This window comes from Lactuca saligna, chromosome 1, assembly GCF_052625555.1.
Source record: "Lactuca saligna cultivar CGN05327 chromosome 1, ASM5262555v1, whole genome shotgun sequence".
In the NCBI taxonomy this organism is placed as follows: Eukaryota; Viridiplantae; Streptophyta; class Magnoliopsida; order Asterales; family Asteraceae; genus Lactuca; species Lactuca saligna.
In genome coordinates, this window is record NC_136417.1 from 79,057,791 (window position 1) to 79,071,965 (window position 14,175).

Genomic DNA, 14,175 nt, shown 5'->3' on the forward strand with positions numbered 1-14,175 from the left:
TCGATCAAGGAAGGGATTGTTGAGCTGATGGAGGATCGCCTCTGAGCATTCAGGAGTGACTTGGCATCCAGCCAATCGGGTGCATGCACACTGTCCTTTAAGGACTTAAGAGGGAGTGGTGTGCCGAATTTTCATGGGGTGAAGGACCCCATTGCTGCCAGGAGATAGATCGCAGATATTGAGTCTGCGCAATTGACGAGCTTCTGCCCAGAAGAGTCGAAGGCTCGCTTTGCTGCGGGGTGTCTGAGGGATAGAACTAGAGACTGGTGGGAGTCGGTTAGCGACTCATTGGGAGCCTAGCCGTCGAGGCTATGACATGGTCAGATTTTGTGACCAAATTCAGGGCTGAGTTTGCACCGGCTGAAGAGCGTCAACAGCTGGCCAGGGAGTTTTTGGATATGAGGCAGACAACTGAGACAGTGGCGGAGATCACCACCAAGTTCAGGGAGAGGGCCCTGTTGGTACCCCAGTATGCGGGGAATGAGGAGATGCGGAAGACCCGCTACCATGATATGTTGAGGGCTGATATTCGGGAACACGTCAGCTACTCAGCTTACCCGACCCTTGAGTCTATGATTGCTAGGGCGTTGGAGAGGAAGCTCGATTTGGAGCACGTCAGTGAGCATGTGACAGGGGTTTCGGGGAAGAAACCCAAGGGATCCGATGTTAGGTCGAAGAGCCAGCCGGGCCAGAGCCGCTGCAGGAAATGCGGCAGGCCGCATAAGGGAGCTTGTAGAGTGGGATCATCGGGCTGCTACAAGTGCGGCAGGACAGGGCACTTTGGCACGAATTGTACTGCCCCCTTTCCCCACAATACAAATTTTAGACCTGATTTGCTTCCATTGCAATAAGAGGGGCCATAAGAAGATCAACTACCCTAGATTGACAACAGCTACAGCAGCAGCGCCAGCGGAGGCGCCGACCCTAGTGTCAGCATGGGTTGTGGATGGCCGGAAGGCCAAGGTAGAGGCTCCAGTGGTGTGGAGCCGAGCATTTCAGTTGACGCCCGAGGAGACACGCATTGCACCCGATGTAGTGATGGGTACGAATTCTTTCTTATGCTTTTATGTTATGTTATGTTGTTTTGATTTTGATATGATATGTATGTACTCTGTTTAGGATTGTTCCATGTAAATGATATCCAATTTCAGGTGTTGTTTGATTCAGGTGCTACCCGATCGTTTGTCTCTCTTGCGCTTAGCAAGAAGTTTCCTGAGTCTTCGGGCATGTTGGATTGCCCTCTAGAGGTCGAGATTGCGAACGACCAGTCAGTGCAAGAATCAGAGGTCTACCGAGATTGTGTTTTGAGGCTGTTCAAGGAGAGTTACCTGGTAGATCTGGTTCCCATACCTTTGCGGGGGAACAAGGTTATTAGTGGTATGGATTGGCTAAGCCCCAATGGGGCAGTGATTGACTGTGCGCAATAGTTGGTGCGGACCAGGACTCCAAGCGGGGGAGAGCTGGTGATTTAGGGCAAGAGACCACAACGAGGACCAACTTTATGTTCAGCAGCTAGAGCTAGGTGCTACCTTCAGTAGGGTTCCGCAGGATTTGTCGCCTATGTTATGGATACCCGGGAGGCGGGTAAGGCGGCAGTGGGAGATGTGCCCGTGGTACGAGAGTTTGCGGATGTATTCCCCGAGGATTTGCCTGGGATTCCTTTGGAGAGGCAGGTAGAGTTTAGGACCGACCTAGTCCCTGGTGCGACTCTGATAGCCAAGGCACCGTATTGGTTGGCTCCTCCTGAGTTGCAGGAGTTTTCTACACAGCTGCAGGAGCTGTTAGATAAAGGATTCATTAGAACAAGCAGTTTACCCTAGGGAGCCCCGATTCTGTTTGTGAAGAAGAAGGACGGGTCACATCAGATGTGTATAGATTATCGAGAGCTGAATAAGGTAACATTGAAGAACCATTACCCACTCCCGAGGATTAATGACCTCTTTGACCAGCTACAGGGAGCATCTTGGTTTTCCAAGATTGATCTGCATTCAGGATATCATCAGATGAGGGTCAGAGAGGAGGATGTGCAGAAGACTGCGTCTCGGACGCGCTATGGTCACTATGAGTTCGTGGTTATGCCTTTCAGGCTCACTAATGCTCCTGCCGCGTTGATGGATCTCATGAACCGTGTGTGCAGATCGATGTTGGATCGGTCTGTGATAGTTTTCATCAATGACATCTTGGTTTATTCCAAGATGCGAGAGCAACATGAGGAGCACTTGTGAGAGGTTTTGGATACTTTAAGGCGGGAGAGATTGTATACTAAATTCTCCAAGTGTAAGTTCTGGTTGTGTGAGGTGTAGTTTCATGGGCACCTTGTCAACCAGAACAATATTTCGGTTGATTCAGCCAAGGTGGAGGCTGTGATGAGGTGGAAGGTCCCGAGGTCTCCATGTGAGATTCAGAGCTTCCTGGGACTGGAAGACTACTATCAGAGATTTATTTAGGACTTCTCCAAGATAGTCGTGCCCCTGACCCGGTTGATGATGAGAGACATGGTCTTTCACTGGGGGCCTGAGCAGCAGGACACATTTGAGATGTTGAGACAGAGATTGTGCAAGGCACCAATCTTATCCATACCAGAGGGCATGGAGGACTTTGTGGTATACTGCGATGCGTCAATCGTGGGTTTGGGCGCGGTATTGATGCAGATGGGGCATGTTATAGTGTACGCTTCGAGGCAGTTGAAGCCTCATGAGGTGAATTACCTGACACATGATTTGGAGTTGGGGGCTGTTGTTTTCGCCCTCAAGATTTGGCGCCACTACCTTTATGGGGTTCGTTGTACCATTTACATGGACAACAAGTTCTTGAGGTATCTCATGGACCAATCAAATCTAAATATGAGGCAGCGTCGATGGCTTGATGTGGTGAAGGATTATGATTGCGAGATCCTCTATCACCTGGGGAAGGCTAATGTCATGGCAGATGCGCTTAGCCACAAGGCAGCATCGTATCAGGGACATCTATCTGAGAATGATAGTTGTGACTCCACTGTTAGAGCAGATTCAGGAGGCCATGAAGGAGGAACATTGGAAGAGTGAGTGAATTATGGATCAAGTTTCCTCCTTCGACTATGATAGTCAGGGATTGTTGACTCTTCACCGTAGGGTGTGGGTACCTTATCATGGGGGTGTGCGCCAGATATTGATGGCAGAGGCGCACAAATCCAGGTTCTCTATCCATCCCGGGGAGACGAAGATGTACAGGAATCTTCGTCTCGATTATTGGTGGCTCTGTATGAAGAGAGACATAGCTTGGTTTGTAGAAAGGTGCCTGACCTACAGGAAGGTCAACGCTGAGCACCAGACACCTCACGACAAGGTCCAACCGTTGGATATCCTGCTGTGGAAGTGGGAGGATATTACCATGAATTTCATTATGAAGCTTCCTAAGACTACGCGAGGGGTGGATTCGATTTGGGTCATCGTTGATCGATTGACCAAGAGCGCCCATTTTATTCCGATTCAGGAGAGTATTTCGGATGAAAAGTTGGCCGACATCTACATCCGGGAGGTAGTGGCGCGACACGGGGTGTCGGTTTCAGTGACAGAGATGTACGGTTCACTTCCAGGTTTTGGAAGAAGTTTCATGACGAGCTGGGTACTCGACTGCATTTTAGCACCGCCTTTCACCCACAGACGGATGGTCAGAGCGAGTGGACCATCCAGACTCTGGAGGATATGCTGCGGGCATGTGTTTTAGACTTCGGAGGTAGTTGGGATACTTACCTTCCGTTGGTTGAATTCTCCTATAACAATAGCTATCATGCAAGTATCGACCATCCGCCCTTCGAGATATTGTATGGGAGGAAGTGCAGGACCCCAATATGTTGGGGGAGAGGTTGGGTAGAGAGTCATGGGAAGTACTGAAGTGGTACTCAAGACTACGAAGAAGATCTAACAAGTTTGGAGCAGACTTCAGACTACTCAGAGTCGACAGAAAAGTTATGCCGACAAGCGGCGGTTAGACCTTGAGTTTCAGGTCGGGGATATGGTGCTCCTGAAGGTGTCGCCATGGAAGGGCATCATTCGGTTCAGGAGGTGGGGAAAGCTGGGCCCTAGGTATATTGGACCCTTCAGGGTTATGGCCCGGGTGGGCAAAGTAGCATACATGCTAGATCTGCCAGCCGAGCTCAGTCAGATTTATAGCACTTTTCACGTCTCCTAGTTACGGAAATGTCTGGTAGACGCCTTGGCGGTGGTACCTTTGGAGGATATTCATGTTGATGATAGCCTGAGCTACATCGAGAGGCCAGTGGCAAACCTTGACAGGAAGTCAAGGGATCTGAGGAACAAGAGAGTGGAATTGGTAAAGGTGCAATGGTAGCACCGCAAGGGCTCAGAATGGACCTGGGAACCGGAGGACGAGATGAGGGAGCATTACCCCGAGCTTTTTCAGGATCGAGCAATAGACATCGAGGACGAAGTCTATGATAAGTGGGGGAGATTTGTAACACCTGATTCCCGGTATGCCTATTATTCAAGTATTTGATGTTTTTCACTAGGAATCAACGAGTTGGAGGCCCAACTCGTCGAGTGGAGTTGTTACCCGCAGACAGTTGAAGTGGCCAACTCGACGAGTCGGGGGACTGACTCGGTGAGTAGGTGCTGGTTGAGTGAAACCCTAAATCTGAGGGTTTGCACCCTATTTATACACCTTATCTCAACCTCCATCGTCCCTTATGCTCCTAGAAAACATCATATCGAAACCCTAGTTGTTCTTATTGTATTTTTGATCCTTGTGGTGCTACCTCTTGTGTTTGAAGCTTGGAAAGGAGAAGGAGACTTGTGAGGCCAAGGGGAAACAAGAAGATACCAAGTTTGGAGCTTATTTTTCAGCTTATTGGAGATATAAAGCTGAACCTTTGTCTATAGATAGAGAGGTGGTATTCGAGTTTTAGTCTTGAGAGTCTGTGTATGTTTTAGATCCAGGTCTATTGGGCGGTTTTATGGCACAAAGGTGCCCATTTTGCTGCCATGAACACCCCATGCACCTTGGATGCCATCTTTTATGGCTTTTTGGGCCAAAGACCCCTTGCATGTGTACCAAGTTTTGAACTTTACGTGTAAAATGGACATTAGGAGGCCAGATCTATGGTTTTGATGTGTTAAGACCCATTTAAATCGACTGTATAGTAATGGTCAAGGATGGACTCACGGAATTGTTCTTGGGACTCGACGAGTCGCGATGTAATGACCACCAAATCCATTATGTGAGTGGGCCAGTTATTAGGGAAGGAAACCTCGTAGATGTTTAGACGCGTAAAAGGACCTAAGAATCATGGGACTCGACGAGTGTATGAACAAAATCGGCGAGTCCAAGGCCATCTCCTAACCTTTGAAGATGGACTCGATGAAATGTTCATACAACTTGGCGAGTCGTAGATTGGACATGTTCTTATGAGGGAGATGAACTCGCCGAGTTTAAGGAAGAACTCGACAAGTCGGATGAATATGGTCCCGATGGTTTGAAGGAAGAAGAAATCGTCGAGTTCTCGCTAGAATTAACGAGCAGAGTCGGAGTTTTATCGGGTTAGTTGAGTATGGACTCGGCGAGTTGGCGGACCAGCTCGACGAGTCAGGTCAACTAGGTGTTGACTTTGACAGGTTATGGTATTGACCCTGGTTAGGGTTGTATGTTTTGTTTGATGACTTGATGACTGTCATGTAGGGATTGAGGAGTCAACGAGAGCCGACTTCACGCTGAGGACAGATTAGAAGCTACACGACATCGAGGTGAGTTACCTTCCAGTAGAACTGGGTCTAAGGCAGCAAGGCCGGCCCACTAGTAGTTGTTAGTTGGAATGGTTATCTTTATGATAACTATCTAGTCTGGTTGTTGGATATGTGAGTATGCTAGACTACTATATATGTGATTATGCTAGTTTTTCTAATTGCCATGTTATATGAGATAGAACCAGTAGGAGGGGACTAGTCTCCGATTCGGTCGATAGGACCAATGGGTAGGTCGGACACCCCAGATATGTATGGCGACATGATTATGATGTGATGTTATGTGTTATTAGTAGGGGGTGAAACAGTCCCCGTGATCGGTTGAGATAGACCGAAGGGTAGGTCAACACCCCAAAATAGCTCGACATGGGTAGGTCAGCACCCCAGAATGGCTTGACATGGGTAGGTCAGCCCCCCATAATAGCTCGATATAGGTAGGTCAACACCCCAAAATGGCTTGACATGGGTAGTACGGGTGCCCCAGAACTGCCCAATAGTATGTATGCTATGTGATTGTATAGTATGTCGTATGACGGGGGAACTCACTAAGCTTTGTGCTTACAGTTTCAGTTTTGGTTTCACGTACCTCTTCGGCCAAGGGGAAAGAGTTGGCGGCGGTGTAACAGTGTATCACACACGCACACTCATGATTTCCACTGAGAGTTTTCTGATCTTACTCTGGTTTTTTGTTATTTCAGATGATTTGGTTTTGAGACATGATGTTATGGTTTATGTATTGGCATGATTTTGACAATGTTTTGATGAACTATTTTATGTAATAACTTAATTAAAACGAAATTTTCGGTCTCGAATTTTGGGATGTTACACTAACCCTTGGAGATTCAAATCTTGTCATTTGGCTTCCGGAAACCGACTCCCAGCTAATTATTACTTGATTTTGGGCTATAGTAATATAAAATAATTAAAATTTCTCGGGGTTTCAGGTTTATTATTTACTTATTCTATTTTAAACGGGATGTTACAGAAATTGCTATGTGATCAAATCAATGATAAGAGGACATGTGACAATAAGTTCTTATTTATTAGGAAGGATACAATTATATATTTTACCCTCTAATTCCTTGAATTAAGTTTTCTAATTACAGTTACATACATGCATGCATCTAATTTTTTGAATTAACTCCTACCAATTACTATAATTCTTGGGATTAGTGATGATGTAACTTGAAAAAAGTTTGGATTAGAGTTTATATAACTTTCAATAATGTTTAACATGATAACCATCATTTCTTTTTGTAAACGAAAAACGAATTCAGTGGAAGCTTACTCACAATATTTCAACGAGCATCCCGAGTTGAGCTTCTTTACAACAAACTCAGTTCTTATAGGGATTTCCAGGAAAAATTTCCCATATATGGTACCCCAAGAGGTAGTTTAATGGAATCGAATTCCCAACTTAACGCCTCACATAGATATAAAACCCGATGCATCAACCGAGTTAGTTTGAATATTACATGCGCTAACCATATTTTTTAAAGCTAAAAAGTACGATATCATCATTGCTTACTAAAATTTGGTGCCATATAAACTTTTGTCATGTTTTGCTTATTTGGTGGAGCGGTTCTATCCTTGCTTAACAACTTATTTAAAAAAAAAGTGTGACATTTATTAATTAAAGTCAAAATATTAATATTAATTAAAATAATACAATATTTCATTAAAATTAAAGAACTATATATTTAATTTAAAAAACATAACATGCTTGAAGAGTTGTAAATGCTCATTAGTTGGGAATAAATTCTTTTGATGACATGGCTAAAATTTATTGGTGATAATTGTTCTTGTATTATGTGCATTAAGAAAACCTGAATTTGCGGGGTAAAAGCCACGGGAGTGACACATGCCAAACATCAAATGTTATGTCTTTGCTTGTTGTACAATCAGCAACAACAAGTGGTAAATAGTTTTATCCAAAAGTCATGTGTTTGAATAGGCGGCTTGTTTTCGCTGTTGGCATATTAGCACTTGCATCTGTACTACCCCACCGTAGAATCTAATAATCTCTCATCCTATTATACAATTGCTTGTGATTCCAATCCAACAAAAACAAGAAGAAACATGTGAACAACAATTGCAGGAGAAAAAAAAAAAAACATTGGATGCATCATGCATGTGCTCATAAACATAGATTCCCAAGAAGTATGAATTTAACGACATGTGGGATTAAACTAACAACATTCGAAAAGAACATGAAATGAAAAATAAATTATTACCTATAAGTGGTCTTTGGTCTTGGCTTTATTGAAAAGGTGTCAAGTGGATTGTTTTTTATTTGCAACAACTGTTAACGATATGAATAGATATGGATTTAAGGTTAAGTCAAGCATTAAATAATATTAGGCTATTGTTTAATTTTTGTTTTCTGTTCATCTGATTTTTGTTTTACCCTCATTATAGCTTAGGATGAAATCAAATTTGGTGTTCTACTTATAAATTATTTATTCTAAATCAGGAAACCAGCATTTCATAATAAATTACTAAAACTACTTTTGGAAACAGAAAAACACATATTGTATTGGAAGTAGCTTTAATACAATTTGTTTTTCATAACTGCTGTATATTTTTAATAATGTATCTCATTATTATTAATTTCTCTCTAAGTTGACGCTTAATGAGGAACCTTAATATTACTTTTTCTTTCGAACCGACGGATTTTATTAAAAATACAGCAAAGCAAGATGCAAGGTGCACTAGTACAAAACGTATTTTTTAGTGCGATGAGGTTTTTTTTGGTGTGGTCTTAGCCTACGACCGCACCATTAAAACACTTTATCATTAATAAATCAAGGAACCGCAATAACAAATACATTTTTTGATGCTATTTTCTTTAAAAGCACTAATAAATGCATTTTTTGATGCTGTTTTTAAAAATCGCACTAATAAATATATTTTTTGACGATGTTTTCTAAAACCGCATTAATAATAAATGTATTTTTTTGATGCCGTTTTCTTAAAAAGCACTAAGAAATGCATTTTTTTATGCTACTTTTAAAAACCGCACTAATAAATGTATTTTTTGATGCTGTTTTCCAAAACTACAGTAATAGCAAATGCATTTTTTGATGCTGTTTTTGATTGAGTTCCCTCTTTATTTTTGTTCCCGGGCTGAAGCTCCTTCCAAAATTTTATTCCCCGCGAGATGCCTTTCTCTTCCCCTTTATATTTTCTTAATCTAATTTCATTTGGCCACACAAACCCTAATATCATCGACTACTGCCGCCCTCACCAACATCCTTGGGTCCTCTCACCCGTGATGAATCTGAATAATCTTTGAGGAGTCGACCTCCACTATAATCATCTTTGTCCATCGCGATCAAGCCAACGTCAAGACTGACATGTATGTTTTTGATTTGTAATTTTGATTCATAAAATTACTTAATCTATATGTCAGATACTCTGATTTCTTAAGTTAGGTTGTGGAAGAAAGAAGGGGTTGGGCAAATAAGCTTGTGATGTTCAAAGGAGAGCACATATCTATGCAGAGGAAGATATAAAGGTAGAAAAAACCTAAAAAAAAGAAACAATCTCATGTCTTTTATCTACAAAAATTGAATCAAGGCAAGTTTTTTCCTTTGTATTGATAATATTTCTAGCCTGTGTAATTTACCTTTTAATTAAATGGATTGTATGCCTTTTGATAAAATTACTTTGTAATTTAAATAGCTTCTGAATTCCTACCCAAGTGAGGTAACAAAGTCAAAGGTGGGCATCATCTCCAAAAGTCTGCAAGATACCGAAGAGGGGCCATATGAAGATGGTGATAACGAAATTGAACATGTCTATATCAAAAAAAAAAAAAAACTTGAATATGCTTCTGTAGTTAACTTCCTAAACGACTTACATACCTGAAGTTATTATATCAATTTGTAAATAGATACAAGGATGAAAATGTTAGAAAAGAATGTGATTTTTTATTAAGATAATTTGAATCTCTTGTATGGTTTATGCCTTTACATCTATTATGATTTTTTGTTGTTTTGTTTCTGTATTGTAAATTAAGCAGTTTATGAAATTTTATGTTGCAATTCGTATTGTATTTTAAAAGGCAGTTTATTTTCTAAGGCTGTTCAATAACATCATTAAAAAATAACTCTATTTTCTAAGGCTGTTTAATAACAACATTAAAAAATAATTGTGTTTCTAAGGCTGTTTAATAACAACATCAAAAAATAACTCAACAACTCTGTTTTATGAAGCTATATTTTATAAGGCGGATCTGGACAACATCAAAAAATAAGTATCATTTATGAAGCTATTTTTATCAGGCGGTTTTGGACATTTTCTAAGGGGATTTAAGAACCGCCTCAAAAAACAACACTATTTTATAATGCTATATTTTTTGAAGTGGTTGAATAACCGCATCAAAAAATAAAATAAACTGCTTTATTAAACATCTTCTGTACTAGTGGTGGTGAATACAAAACAAACAAAAAGTTAGTTTACATATAGATGAAAGTGCAACAACACTAACTAGTCCTAATACAATTTCCAACTTTACCCTTGAACTTTACCACTTAAATATGAAAGTGATTACATTATCCGTAGTCTTTGTAGGGATAGAGATGACATTGTTGAACGCCTTATTGTTTCTTGCGTCCACACCATAGAACATCATACATTATGGAAAAAAGCAATTTCCTTTTCTTTGGGCAGTATCCTAAGCAAGTCGAGAAGTTAATAAACTCTAAAACATTTGACAACCTTTAATGATCAATTCTACACCATTAGAAGATCCAACTAATTGTTTCTATCATAAAAAGGAAAGTTGCAAATAGGTGATCAGTTGTCTTGGTATCATCATTGCATAAGATACACGTCAATGATGAAATGTTCATGCCTCTAACACTAAGAGCCAAAGTAGTGGGTATATGATCCAGACAAGCTCTCCAAACAAACACAAAGATTTTTTTTATGGAACAAGCTTAATCCAAACCATTGTTCTAAATGATTGTGAGGTTAAAATGCCATCAATCAAATCCTGGAGAATATCGACTTGAAAGTTCCCATTTTTATTAAAATTGAAATTCCAGCAATTAGAGGAAGGAATGAAACTACTAAATAATGTATGTAGCTGCTAAATTAAAATTAGATTTTACTATAATGCCCATTTACATATAAAATTTAGATTTAATCACATTCTCTAGATTAATTCTCATCAATGGTCTTAAAGTGTTCCTACATTCTCGAACAAATTGATGTTGTTAAAAGATCACTTATGAAAGTGTAACTTGATGTGTATTTCATCATTTACAATGGAGAGGTATTTATACTACCCATATTACTATTTATAATCTACAGTTAGTTGTAACTAGTAACAAATGTTAACAAATTTACCATGCACCAATTATAGTGTCATCCACCAATTATTTATAGCATTCTCCCTTGGATGACAATATTTCAGATTAGAGTTCAACTTGAAGTACTTCCTCAATAAAAACCTTGATAAAGAAAAGCCGAGTGGAAAAAAGCTTTAACAAAGGGATAAAGTGTGTAATGTATAGTTTACGCCCCTTCTTTTAGACATCTATTACTTCATATACTATGCACATGTCACATTTTGATGCAATGGACATGTTTCCTGAAGATTGCAGTAGGGCGTGCCTTTATAAAATAGTTTATTGCATTATTGTTGGATTGAACATATTGTATTTCAATTTGATCATCTTTTATAAGCTCTTGAGTGTACTCAAAGAACTTTTGAGGTATATGTTTTGTCATCTCACTCTTGATATATCATTCTTTCATTTGAGTGACACATGTTGAGTTATCTTCATAAATTAAAGTTAGACCTATATCCTTTTCAAGTCCACATGAAGTTAAAATGAGTTGTGTCATTGATCTTAACCATGTGCATTATCTACTAGCTTCATTTAGTGTAATTAATTCTGCATGAGTTGAGTATGTGGCAACATGTGTTTACTTTTTACCATGTGCTTTAAGATATGGTACTTTCGAACCTAGAACTTCATTTTCTTTGTAAGGACAAAATACATCTCTATCAATATGTAATGATCTAACAACCATTAGCGTGCTTAAAGGATTCGCATTGTGTATATTTAAATGTTTCTAGTTTCTTTCTGTATAATTAGATGGATGCGCAAGTATTCCGTTAGGAATATGCTCAATTTGCAAACCAAAATAATATTTGATTTTTCCAAGGTATTTCATTTCAATTTCTTTCTCCAAATGTTCAATCACTTCGAGGCTTTCTTTATTTATCCCAATAATGTTTAGATTATCAACATAAATTGTAACATCCATAAAATTCATGAAAAAATTTAACATTTCAAACATATCCATAAACCATCATTGTTTACAAAATAGTTTTCAAAACATATTTATCATCAGAGTTTACCCAAAATCATAAAACAAAATACGAGGAGGTGCAAGATCACGCCTTTGCCTTCCCGCGATCATCCAACGTAGATGACCCACCCTGACTGCCTACTCCTGATCTCGATCCGGAACCAGTCTCAAATCGCCTCGTCGTCACCATAATGAAAAAAACCCAGAGGGTATCAGATAACACGCATATCATATTAGGGGAACCAAATCCCAATAAAGCCCTAGGGATTGTGACTTCCCTGTTAAAAGTACAGGTCCCATGCTTTCAGTATTACGGGCCCATGCTACCATCCACACTTACCCGTATTTGTTTCATAGGATCATCACAACAGCCCTAACAAAAAACATTAGCATAATCATACAATCAATCCTCAATCCCTATAGGAAAGGCTATAAATCTCGAAACTGGCTGGCTAACCCCACACAACTCTTCCATGAAACTTCCACCAACCCTGCAACACTCGTGTATGATAATAATACATACCACTGGACCCTATAGACAGTCGAATATCTGATCCTACCCTACACCCTTCATCAAACAAGAACATGAAATAAGGTCAAACCAAAAATTCTCAGGCTATAGAATTTTAGTTATGTATCACCATGATACATACACTAAACAACTACAGTAATGATGTCAATTCCATATAAGAAGAACCCTAGGCCATCATGCATCATCTAATCAGACAATTCTATCATTCAAATTCCTGAAGATCCATAACCTATCACTAACATGTTGTTTTAACATATTGCAATATCAAATAGCAGTGTGGTATTTTGGGGTCTACTCACTGGCTCCAGTTGAACGTACACATCGCATGCTCCTTGATTATTTTGAAAACATTTTGAAAATCATTTTTAAAATCTTTTTCCATAGTTTAAGACTAGATTCCCACAAGTGTTCCTCCAATTCGCTCAAACCAAGGCTCTAATACCAACCTGTAACATCCATAAAATTCATGAAAAATTTAAACTTTTCAAAAAAAATCCACAAAACATTATTGTTTACAAAATAGTTTTCAAAACATATTTATCATCAGAGTTTTCTCAAAATCATAAAACAAAATACGAGGAGCTGCACGATCACGCCTTTGCCTTCCTGCGATCATCTGAGGTTCCTAAAACATAACCCAAAACTGTAAGCCTAAAGCTTAGTGAGTTCCCCCAAAATACCCACACATAGCTAATAATACATATACAAAAAAATTGCAATGGGTCCACAACTTAAAGATTGGATTACCCCCTGAGCCTACAACATAACTCTGGCTTGCCCTTGGGGCCCACAACTTATGTCTGGCTTGCTCCCCGACCAAATCAGTCCTCGGACTAAATACCACTAAGCCCTCAATACGAGTCTGGAATTCCCCACCCGACCACCAACTTGTATCTTGAATGCTCATGAGCGGTCAGTATGATTTTGGCATGTCCTACCTGACCCTCAACTATATCTAGATTGCTCCAGGGTTTGTTGGCTACCACACGGAGCAATACAAGCTCAACAACCCACACGATATGTCGACATATAACAAATAAACATATAATCAGATAATCATACAAATAGTGTCACAGGTATTCCTACTGATCTACCAGGCTAGCTTATCAAACTATCATGCATTTCAATTCCATACTCAATAAATCAATGGATATTAGGTTATCAAACCAATGGGCCGACATTGGTGCCTTCAACCCGAAAATATAGTGAGGAAAACTCACCTCGTAACTGGATAGAACTAATGAGGTCTGACTCTGAATTCTCAGCATTCTACACGAAACCTATATCCACCAAGTGACCGATTCCATAAAATCCCAAAATACCCAAAATGCCCTCAAATTTATACTTGGTCAAAGTCAACTGTGAAACCCACTAAGCCAACTGAATCAACCCAGCCGAGTCAACCCAACTGAGTCAACTCAACAAGGGATGACTCATGCGAGTATGTGGGGAATAACCTAGAAGTACACTTACTTATGTGAAGCCTCACATTGACCAGATTATGCGGTTGTTAACCGAGTACGTAGGGCGTACTCCCTCCTATGCGGGGCATACCCTCGCAAACTCCAATACTTCATTAAG